Here is a 13620-nt window from a genome sequence, read left to right as displayed (position 1 = left end):
ACCTATGGTCAATACACACCATGTATGAAGTAAGTTAGTTCACTGTGTACCTTAGACCTCAACACTCAACAAACATCGAACTCTGTATAACTACGATACAGTCAGATAGTTGGATAGAATATAATTTATATAGCTTGTGAGTATTATTATTTGTAAGTGTTTAATCTATAATAAAACTTAATGATAACTGAAACGGAATCCTAGTTATTTAAATATATTTAAGATCCTGTTATATATATATATATATCTACCCCTGGCTACGGTAATTATATCTATAGAGTCCTACGACTCTCACTGGATATCTTATATTTAACTGGTCGTCCCCCTGACCACGTTACAGGTTAATAGGTTTTGAAAATTGTGTCCACAAAAATAAACTAGAGCTATATTTTGAAAATAAAAATGGAAAGGGGGTATTGGCACCCGCAGGCAAATGATTATTAAGGATCAAAAAGAAATTTTGAAAAAATTATAGTCTTGGAATACACAATGAAAACTGCTATATGTATTCTAAAGAAAAATAAAAGAAGGATAATATAATCATGATATAAATATGTCATTTAGTGGCAGAGGGGTAATAAAGTTTAATGATAAAAAATATAAAGGATAATTAAATCATGATATAATAACGTTTTTGAGTGGCAAGTGGTTAATAGGTTTTGAAAATTGTGTCCACAAAAATAAACTAGAACTATATTTTGAAAATAAAAATGGAAGGGAATATAGGCACCCACAGGCAAATGATTTTTAAGAATCAAAAAATAAATTTGGAAAAAATTATAGTCTTGGAAAACACAATGAAGACTGCACTATGTATTCTCAAGAAAAATAAATGAAAAGAAATATGAAGAATAATTAGATCATGATATTATAATTATGTTTTTCCTTTATAGAACACTGTTCCTGAACGCTGCCACTATAGTCAGCAGAGCAGCACATGCCGGCTGTAAATTTATATTTTTTTGACCTAAAACATGGTTTCGTACTTCAAGTTTTCCTCAGCTTTTGGTAGTCGTAGAGACATAATTTTTGCACCAAAATAAACGTGAGAAGTTCTTCTAGATTTTGTCGTGTCAGATTTTTGATATCTTTTTTTGTGAATTTTATATGATTTTTTAAAAATTTAAAAATTTAGTTAAATTTCAAATGCAAATATAATCGGTTTAAATTAAAAATTCGAAAATTTGACATGACAAAATCTAGAAGAACTTCTCACGTTTAATTTGGTGCAAAAATTATGTTTCTACGACTACCCAAAGCTGAGGAAAACTTGAAGTACGAAACCATGTTTTTACGGCCGAATTTTGCTACCAGGTCGGCCTCTTAAGTGCATTTTATGACAAGAACATAAAAACCCATCAATATTTACCTGTGATACTGAATTTGAAGATTGACTTGTCGTTGATAATAATGAATTTATGTCATCTGAATTTTGCATCATAGATATTATATTATTTGAATTGGGATCTGAATCAAATAATGTTAAGGGATGCAAATCTGTATAACTATTTTCTTTGGAAAAATTGGAGTCTACTCCTGATGACAAAATACTAATATTTGTTGAAGGCGTCTGCAAATACTCTTCAGGAAAAGTTTTTAATATTGATACCCCTTGAACATTGGGTATGATAGTATAATCAGAATCTTTAAATTAAATCAAATACAACTAGTTAGGTATAATATAATACACCAAATAAAACTTAAATATAAAAAATAATGTTTATACCTTCACAATCACTGTCACTACTGTCTATGTAGGTCTTTTGTTTCTTTTTTTTCATAAGTAACGAGTCATTAAAACATTTTCAGTATCTGTTGATTCTACTTCAACTCTTTTGTACCAAGCCTTATTGAAATTACCTAACAGATAAATTGTATATTAAAGATACAAATAAATATATTAAAATAATTATGTAAAAGTTCATTAGTATACCTACAAAAACTAACAATAATATATTATGTTATTATTAATGCTGAGTAACAAAATTAATATTTTCCCAAATTCTAGGTAGGTATATAGCGTAAAGGAACAATTGATTTTATTATAATAACATGGCACCTAAAGAGCTTTACATATTCATTATCATTAACTTAAACAGCTATACATACTATTAATAATTTTTTTATATTGTAATTAGGTAATATAATTATATTTAAAATAGGTAGGTAGTAACTAGTTGTTTATAAATAAAACTGACCATCATACTATTATCACAATAAAAATATAATCAAGAATTAGGTATTAATTTGGTATTCATTAAAATGTAAAAGAAATCAGTAAAAATTCTATGTGTTTGCAGTAAAGTATTCATTTAAAATTGTTTTATTTCTCTAACCATAAGTCTTGTTACCACCAACAACCTTGATTTGATAATGCGGCCAAGAACCCTGAAGTAACCCTGAAGGGTGGCCAGTAACAATTCTTTATAGTACCTACTGCTAGATAAATTTTCAACTTCTGTCTCTAAAAGCCAATTAATTGGTACAACACTGTAATCTTTACTTAAAGAAAATATGACAGCTACCCATTTCTGTTTTTTTGTAAACATCTGCAAAAATAAAATTAGGCATTTAAATGTCGTTAATTAAGTAGGTACCTAGTACACAAGTTGTTTCACTGTTTGTTCATGTTACAACTTTTTTCTCCTGAAGACACATAATGTGACTGACACATTTGGACTTAGAACTAATTGAAATTTTACATTCATTAAATTACAAAGAATTTAAAGGAGTTTAGTACAATGTAGGTACATTTGGTGATAACTGATAGATGTTATTTTGTTTTGTATCGCACATAAAAAAATCGGGGGATTATTATTTGAATTTTAGGAGTTTGGTAAACAACTGCTGAACTGCAATCTACATATTATAGAGTATTAATGAGTGTAAAAAACAAAGGTTTTCAACCAAAAGGCAAAAGAACTATATAAATTATAAAGTTATAGTATATAGTTATAGTATAGTTTGTATATCACCCAAATACAAACTATACTCGAAGGTACCTACCTAGCAATATAATAAAATTATACAGTACTTTTAAAACATATTATTAAGTAATAGGTACTAATTTGTTTAAACACTTACCTTTTTATCAGGAATATTCGACATACTTAACCTCGTACTTAACTGCTTATAATAGATTCAAAAATCTTAACGAATTGACACAGGTATCACCGCACGAGTAGAAAGAACACAATAAATTAGACCAACCAACACAAAATAATAACGACCACGAGACAAAATATGTGCGACGGATTACGTACTACAAAGATGATCATCCAAACACAAACGCATCGGACTTTTGGAGCGAGTTATGTCGTCGTCAATCGACAATAATAAAAATATGCGGCGAGCGGATCATTCGTTTCATCGTTTCGCAAATGACGCAAAATGACGCGGTCACTGAAGGGGATAACCGGTGAGGCGGTGTGGCTGTATGATAGACGTATCTATATACATATAGTCGTGTTATTGATTTATCAATGTATATTTTTAAAAATTTAACCGTTAAAAATTCCCATGTCTATTATCAGATTGGTTTGTATTTTTCTGAAACATTACCGTAACGTATTGAGAAACACTAAATATTTATAAAACAATATGTTTTTATAAAACCATTAATGTTGGCTCGCAAAAAACGTTTTGTTGTGATGTTACATTGGAACATGAAAATATGTTCATAACTCATGTTTTTGTAGAACATAACAAAAATATTCAGGTGACACTTACATTCTTATATTAACATTGGAACTTAAAACAGTATATTTCTGGAATGTTTGTAACAGTTTCTTGCACAGTGGGATTGTGTACTCCAAGACTATGATTTTTTCCAAATTTCTTTTTTGATCCTTAAAAATCATTTGCCTGCGGGCGCCAATACCCCCTTTGGCCCCTTTCCAATTTTATTTTCAAAATATAGCTCTAGTTTATTTTTGTGGACACAATTTTTAAACTTTTTTAACCATTTTCAACAGGAAAACATAATTTTATCATGATTTAATTATCCTTCTTTTATTTTTCTTGAGAATACATAGTGCAGTCTTCGAGTTACTCGTAATAAGTTTATGTGTGCGCTGAGTTAAATTATGTCGACGGTTCATCGTCTTTGACGTCGCGATAAAAGTAATGTATTAACAGTTCTAGTAACTCGCAATAGAATGGCGTGCGCGTTGAGAATAATTATGTCGGCCGTCCGATGTCGTCGTCGTCACAAGAAAAATAATCTATATCAATTCCGAGTTATCCGTAATAAGTTGATGTACGCGCTGAGTTTAATTATGCCGTCGGTCACACGTAGTCATGGTTTACCCGAAAATTAGCGTATAACAATAGTAATAGTAATATTAATAGTCAGAGGCGGATTTATCTTTTTTACGGCTATAGGCACCAAAAATTTGTCGCTCCTATAATAGGTGAAAAGTTACAATACCCCTCCAAAATACCTACTCTAAATATTTAATATATAGACAATAGTAGTGGACATCCATTTTAATTTTTAGACTATTTTTTTCGCCTGAAGTTATTTAGCCTACTTTGAAAAAAATGTCAATGGTTGTTCACTGAATTTGAATAAAAACCAAAAAACCTACAATGATAATTTTTATTAATTATAGACCATCATTCATCAATAATAAAATAAAACTTTAACCATTGTTAGGAGCATTAAGTAAAATGCTACAATTTACAATATTTTTATAATAAAAAACTTTATTTTTTTAATACCAAATTTTTGATTATTATTATCATTATTCGTTACAGTTCTGAGTTTATAATAACAACATAGGATTGTCGTATGTCGAATTAGTAATATAGTGTGGCAGTGTGAGTATTTATTTTTATCGAAATTACGACGACACGCGACTTCGATCCCCGATAAGAATAATAAAACCATTGTTGCTTTATATATTATTATGACCCATGCGGGCTCTGGGCGGACTATACCAATGTGTTAAAATATATAGTATTATCAAGAACTGTTTTCTATATAATTGTTTACTATAATATTTATAGGTAATGACTATAAATTATAATGAACCAAAATAGATTGGTATACTGAATATCATATACGATGTACTATATGTTTGATGTTTTTTAATAAAACACTACAAAATTTGCCGCCCTAGGCAGCTGCCTACAATGCCTAATGGGAAATCCGCCCCTGGTAATAGTAAAGGTAATAGTAATAGTAATAGTAATAACTAATAGTAATACTAGTATATAATACTAGTAATAGTAATACTCGTAATAGTACGGCGTTCGCGTTGAGTTTAATATTGTCGGCGGTCCAACGTCGTCGTCGTTACGAGAAATGTATAACTTATAATAACTTCGAGTTACTCGTAATAAGTTGATGTGCGCGCCGAGATTAATTATGTCGGCGGTCCGACGCCTTCGACGTCATGATCGTCAACCTAACCTACCTTGGCACTGCTTGTGTGTGTGTGTTATATATACACGTTATTTTTGATTCAAGATTTGTGTACCTTTATCATGTGTGTACACGGATTTTTGAATTTACGTGAATTTATGCGTGATTTGGTACCTCAACCTTTCCACAGCTTGTTGAATCTATATATCTAGACGATATTTTTGACTCAACATTTATGTGGGTGTTCACTAAATTTTGCTTTTTTCGTGCATATATTCATGTTTTGGTACCTCATCAAGACTCAAGTATTTATTTTTTTTTTACGTGTATTTATTTGGGTATATTGTCCCTTAGTACAATTTTCGCGAATACGAATTTTTGTGCAAAGTGTAAATTCGATATTTTGACTTGATATGTAGTATGTACCTATTATATATTTATGCGATATTTTGACTTGGTGTGTATGACGTGCATTCATACCGCATTATTGCGTATTTTTGAGATTAGGTACCTACCTACGTTTTGAAGAAATACAACATTAATGTTCACATGTGTGAGTGACATAACTTTAAAGGTTCGTATTTAATATTTTTTTTTTTTTTTGATACCTATTTGATTAATAATAATTAATTATATATTCCTCATGCAAAATATAAATCTAGAGTTGCTAAAGTTATTTTTGTAGCTTAGTCGTACAAAAAAAAAAATCAAATTTAATAGTTTAAATATTTTAATTTTCATCAGCCATTAGATAGAAAAAAAATTATAATGTCGTAATATAAATGAGGAGCAATTTTTATTTTACAATATAAGCAAAAAATCTTAGAGTTTGAGCTCAAATAGTCAGTGTACTATATTAGATTTGCATATATTAACTGAGAACATCATACAAAGAAAAACTACAATGTTTTAGGATCATTTTAAATTTGTTTGTATAAATAGTGTTGCATTGCATTTTAATAATATCTTATTATATTCATTTAACAAATAATAAAAAATGTTACTCAAAAATTGTCTTAATATATTATTATGAATAAAAAAAAAAGTGTGAATAAAAATAATATCTTATATTTATTTATTTTATCTTTTTAATGCATAATATACCTTATTATCTTTAATTCAATGATGTATTAGTATTAACTATGTTTTTTTTCTGTCTATAATAATTATTAGGTTTTTAGAAATGTATAAGTTATATTTAGCTCATCAATTTACCAATATATATTATCTAATGGAACTTTTAACATACCTATATCATAAATAATTACATAATAGTACATACGTAACAATCAATATTGTAAGATTATAGCTCAATAATATTTTTATTGATCTAATATTTAATAATCAAAACTGCATATTATTCATTTTTCTCTAATGCTACATTGTTTTTTTTCCATTCCTGTGTTAATTGTTTTGTTATTGATGTTTATACTTTCGTAATTTTAAATAGAACAAAAATGTTATTATCATACCTTTATGTTATTGGCTTATTGCAACATATTTCTCATTTCAATATGAAACTATCAGTTCAACAAATTGTTAAATTTTTGCCGTGTATCTAAGCAAATTGCTGTAATTACATATTTATAAGTAAGTAGGTATTATTATGTCATATAACTTTTAAATGGCACCTTTATTTTACGTCTTAAACATTTTATTATTTATATACAAGAATAATGTAAAATTTAACTTCTATTGAAAATTTATATATATTTTTTTTATTTTATCATTTGTAATTACTAATTATGTTGACACATATTTAATTTTACCTGATTGTTGACTTGGATTTTATACTTTTATTTAACATAATTACGTGTAGAATTGAATAGGTTTGCATATTTTTTAACCATGGCATTGATAATTGTAATATGATTAAAATATGCATGTGACGAAGTAATAAACCAAGCGATTCAAACAAAAATCATCGTCCATCGCCGAAACACCATTAAACAACAATGTTCGACCAATCTAAGGACTAGAACGAAGACTACTACATTTATATTCAACGACCACTTCTTTGGGAGAAGACCATCAACTTCTATTTAATTTTATGTGCAAAACCCATATGATGTAAATTTCATTCGCAACTGAAATAATTATTTAAAAATATGAGGACATATTTTGTGTTACATAGGGGTGTGTTATTGTATAATGCATAATATACAAAACATATTATAATTAAATCTATAAACCAGGTTAAGTAAACAATCATATGTAACAGGAAATTTTAACAATAACAATTAGTATAATTTTGAGCATAGTCAGTAAAAATAATCTAACATTAGATCAAACTTTATATCGATATTACCGATAGTGTTTCGATTGTAAAATTTATATTTAAGGAATATGTGAAGACAGAAAAGGGGTCAGTTGGCAAGAGTCGTGTGACTCGATTACCACTGACCACCAGTGTCAGAGCCAAGTGGCGATCGTGTGACACGCCACTGGACGTCAAAGTGTTTAATAAAAGTGCTTATAATAATTAATTTGTTCGTTTATTTGTGTATGTCGGTGATCGGCGTATACGACAAGTATAACAAACTCGAGTAACTAGCAATAGAACGGCGTTAGTGTAGTGATTAATAATGTCGGCAGTCCAACTTCGTTGTCGTCACGAGAAAAGTAACGTATAACAATTTCGAGTTACTCGTAATAAGTTTATGTGTGCGCTGAGTTCAGTTATGTCATCGGACCGACGTCTTTATGGTTATCACGAAAAGTAACGTATAACAAGTTAGAGTTACTCGTATTAAGTTGATGTGCGCGCTCATATCAAATAATTACGAGTTACTCGAACTTGTTATACCTTACTATTCCTGATAACCATGACGACGTCAGACCGATGAAATAATGAAACTCGGCGTGCACATCAATTATTACGAGTAACTCGAAATTGTTATAATAGTTACTTTTCTCGTAACGACGACGACGTTGGACCGCCGACATAATTAAATAATTAATTAATTATATAATTACATAATTAATCTCAACGCTCACGCCGTTCTACTGTGAGTTACTTGAAAATGTTATAATTAAGCTACTTTTCTTGTGACGACGACGACGTCGCACCGCCGACATAATTAATCTCAACGCGTACGCCGTTCTATTGTGAGTTACTCGAAATTTTTATAAGTTACTTTTCTTGTGGCGACGCCGACATCGGACCGCCAACATAATTAATCTCAACGAGCGCCGTTCTATTGTGAATTTGTGAGTTACTCGAACTAGTCGAACTTGTTATACGTTACGATCCCTGATAACCATGACGATGTCAGACCGATGACTACACTATTATACACCATCTTAACCGATAATCAAATAAATTAAATTAAAAAAATGTTGCATATTGTTAAACATAATTTTAGTTGCTATACATTATTTCGTTAAAGTAATCACATTTCATTATTTCAATGAACAAATTGTATACACGGGCATCGTTGATATAAGAGTTGAACCTATTATAATTTATATCTGTGAATTTCTCTTATTGATCTAGTACAATATAATCCATGGCGATTGTCAAAGTCGTTGCGGAGGACGCAGTCTATTAAAGATTCTAACATTTCATTTAGATAGCAAAGTAGGCATGAACGAAAAACATCCTACTTTCCGTTTAATCTTTTATTTTTTTCATTAATCACATTATTTTTAGACTTCAATTCAGCAGTATCTGATGCGTTTCCATTTCAGCGTCGGAGTGCATACACGTCGCGGACTCTAACAAAGCCCAAAATAATTGATATTTAAGGTAATTTTGTTTTAATACCAAAACTTTTGCGGCTTAAAATTATAAAAGAATTGAGGTACACGTTTGTACACTTTTACAATGGTGATGTTTGCAAAGAGTTCTTCACCTATGCATTTGAAACTAAAAAAACTATAATAGGTACTTTAAACATACTTTATTTTGTGACGTTTTCAAATATAATAAAATAATCCCTTGAACCCAAAAAGTCAGACTTATTATGGTCTTTTACAATTTTTTAAGTTAAATGCAAGACAGTCATATTTTGATATGTGGCTGTATTGCATACATAAATCGATTTTCAGACATACCAAAATATGGCAGTATTGAACTTTAAATTATTAATGAATAATAAAATATTATTAACTGTAGTTTTTTTGAAATTTGATTAAAATTGTTGTGTTATAATTTATAATTGTACAGGTAATATATTATATAAGGATGAAAATTAATCATTTAATAGTTATAGGTATGTAATCGATATCTTTAAAAAAAATTTACTAAAAAACACAAAATAAAAAATAAAATTCTACTTGTCTTTAAGTCAATAAGCTTATTTTTATGTATCAAAGTAACAAATAATATGACAAATTAAAAAAATAAATATTCTTAACAGATAATGACTATAAAATTATCAAATGCTTTTGAACAACAAGACTATAACATTATGTACGAATTTGAATAATTTATTATTATTTAAATAATATAGGTAATACTTGTTTGAAATACAATGTAAAACAAAAAGTTACTCATTATAATTTATAATTATCATGGCCTTAATATGTTTAATAACATTATGCTACCTATGGCTTTGAAAATAAATAAATAATAAGTCTAATTTATTATATAAATTAATCACCATGTTCATAGTTTTTTTATTAGTATTTGTTATAAGTATTATCAATTTCATATATTTTTAAGTTTTTATAAAAATGATAATAAGTATCTGGAATAAGTTTTGCTTTTCGTGATAAAATTAAATCTTTTTTATTTGTAAGATTCCAGGCTTTTCAATAAATGCAAATTTCATATGTAATGTATGTTTGATAATTTTATTTTTATTTAAAACTATAATTTCTTGATAGTATTTGCTTGCCCATAAGTTTTTTAAATAGTTGTAAAAACAATTTAGCAGGGAATTATTTTATAACTTTAATTAATTTAATATCTCTCTATAAAACCATTTGACCGATAGTATTTTTATTAATGTTGTTACAAACATCTTTACTATGACACCTTGTTCTAGTTAAAATGTCATCAAATTCTGATTTTAGACCTTTCTTACGATATGCCTGAGCTTTTATTTTCCTTCCAGTCCTTGTCTTTAATACTATCATCAAAATCTTCATTATCTAAATCTGTAAACAGAATACAAACTGTGTTATAACATAAAGTTCATATAAACACGGGATCAAGATAAAATTATTATTTTCTATTAGAGTCAGTTATTTTATCACACTAGGTTTCCATTGGCACCTACTAGCTCAATGAAATGTTTTGAACTTTCATTTGATTTGTTTGAATGTGTTATGTGTGGTTTTCAATGGTAAATCTTCTTTAAAAATATTATTATAATATAGCTTGTAAAAAATTGCAACTGTGTAGCTGCTAAGTACCTACTTACTGTTCTCATACCTATTCATGTACTTATCACTGAAGGTGTAGTATTTAACCATCTAATATTACTTTATTTGTAATATTAAATTCTGCATTTTTAATAGCTGTTAATATTTTCATAGAATAATAACACAATTAAATTAAAATGTATGGTTGATAAGGTTTTGTACATTAGAAATTATCAGAAAATGATTAATAGAATGAATTACATTCGGTATTTATTAGGGTATACAGTATTATACAAAATATATACAATAAGCCAACAACTAACATAGATTAATATATTATTACCTATTTATACATTATATTTATAATTCATATTGCTTAAAAGTTAAACCATTTAAAATTAAATTACATTTTTACAGATTTATATGTAAACAATTTTATAATTATTTTATATATTTATTTTTTTTATTGAGCATATTCACATCGACAACAAAGGCCATTAGTTAAACTTATTTACAATAATAATATAATATGTATAATATGTAGGTACTGATACAATGGCAAGTTAATTAATTAGGGTAAAACATTTTTTTTTATATAAGATTGAACAATTTTGTTTTTCTTAAAAAATTAATTATGTCTAGGTTTTTTTCATGAATAGGTTATTTTATATTTTACGTAGTTACCTAATTCAATAATTTATTAAAATTGCATTTATTATTTATTTTCTAAAAAAAACACAATTTATCAAAAATTCATAAATAATAAATTGGAATAATATTTTGAAATTATCGAAGTAAAATAAATAAACATTAATACAAGTAATTATAATTAATCTTTACGTTATTAAAACAAAAACGAACCGGTAGGTATCCGAGTTTTAGTAGATAACTTGTTGTGGTTAGTGAACTAGTGTTAAATAATAAGGTCTTGAATAAAAGATTCAAAAAAATAAATTATAATGTGTTAATTTAGTTACTATAGTTATGGAATATAAAAATTAAACATTAATCGGTTTATTTTAGATATATAATACCTGTAATGCATAAAAGAAGCATGATCGTAATCAATAATTAAACAAAAATAGGCTAAGAAAAATAATATATTATATTATAATTTAAATTTAAAATTACAAATATTTTTTGGTTATTGTTATATCACTTTTAATTATTTAAATGAACATTATTCATAAACGTGAACCTCCTTGGTAATAGAAGTTTTATTGAAATATTACATATCTTTGGATTTATCCTATTAGCGTAACATAATATAATCTGTGGCAATTGTCTTTTCAGAATTAGAAGTGGCAGTCGATTAAAGATTCTAAAATTATAATTTCAATGAGCACTAGATCAAACATGAACTAAAAATATTCTGTATTCCGTATAATTTTAATTTCATAATTAATAATATTTTCAGACTTCAATTAAGTATCCGGAGCGTTCTTACGTCGGTATCGGAGTGTACCCATACACGTCTCGGATTTCACCAAAACCCCGAAAAAGAGTCGATGTTTGAGGTAAGTTTATTTTCATATTCTTTTGAGGCTTGAATCTTATGTTAGGCTTTAAATAAATATTTAACGTCACGAAAAATATATTCCCAAGTTCCAAGTATCGTTGACGCATATTAAAATTTCTAAGCGCGAAATTAATAAATACGCGAGATCGAATAATATAAATGCGCTGCGTCGTTTTTCAGGTTGCCAGACGTATTATAATAATTATAATTTTATTATTATAACCTAGGTATGTGTTTGTAATCGACATTTTTCAATTTTTGTTTATTTAGTTAATTGTAATAATATCCGTTTTAACTGATAACTCCAGTCTCCAAAACTCATAAGGAGCAATTTTAATTCGTACCTAAATGGTAATTTGTTCCAAATCCAACGTTATAAGTCAGGATAGATATTTATAGTTATTTATAACCTTTATTCTTTATCTCATATCTTATATTATAGGCACTTATTAAGTTATTACATTGTAGGTACACCTATAAAGCCCTATGACCTAAAGGCTAAAAAAATTAATCACTGACTGGTGAACTAAGCGGTTATGAAAAATATATTATAACTTAGTTATCATACATATAACAAATATCTGTTAAAATAGTGTATCTACCTAATACATACACACAGGAGTTATTATTTTCTTCAAAATTGTACAGTTATTATTTATTGTGAAATTGCGCAAGGTTAGGTTGATGGGAGAGTGGTCACCTTCATTTAAAATGTTTGTCAGAATGTATATTTAATAAAAAAAAATAATAATTGCAATTACATACACATAAAATCCGTACATTTATAATAAAGTGTCCTATTCGGCCAACTCGACAAACGAGTGTAGACAGACTGCCAAGACAAGACTAAATACAATAGACATAATAAAAATGTATAAAAAAAATAATCCTTATCGTCGTGGTCGGTTCGAGTCGTCGATCGACGCACGACGACAACATATACAAAATAATATTATAATAAAAAGTAAATCGAACAATTAAAAAATAGATTGTTAATACTGTCGCTGTGGTCTGCACAACGCACGGCGATAACACAGAATAATCAACATAATAAATCAACATAATAATAATAATAATAATAATAATCATATTAAAAATCACTACAGTTCGGCCAATCCTGACATTTTGTTCGTCTCAAAATAATAATACAATCAAATAAAATATAATACAAACAATATGATATAAAATAATAATAATAAAAAAAATATATATAATATAATAATAATAATTGAAACGGTGAAAGAAAACGTGTTATCTGCGCTTCTTTATGTAACAACAATTAAGCATGTTTATTATATTCGTTTTTTTATAGATAATGAGAAAAAAAAAATTAGACCTTAATCCACATTTTCATTCTATCGGGACCGACGATAGTTTCAAACGGGCGTTGTTTTACCTGAAACCCATCTATATCACCAATAAC

At 27.7% G+C, this 13620-nt stretch overlaps 1 pseudogene; it reads right to left on the bottom strand.

Annotated features, from left to right (window-relative positions):
* Positions 1-1291: 1291 nt before the first annotated feature.
* LOC149054879 (uncharacterized) lies at positions 1292-3402 on the bottom strand (annotated as a pseudogene).
* Between the last annotated feature and the right edge of the window lie 10218 nt (positions 3403-13620).

The sequence above is a fragment of the Diuraphis noxia genome, unplaced genomic scaffold (assembly GCF_037042655.1).
Source record: "Diuraphis noxia isolate RWA-SAM2 unplaced genomic scaffold, SU_Dnox_SAM2 contig0005, whole genome shotgun sequence".
NCBI lineage: Eukaryota > Metazoa > Arthropoda > Insecta > Hemiptera > Aphididae > Diuraphis > Diuraphis noxia.
This window is presented reverse-complemented; position numbering and strand designations above follow the sequence as displayed.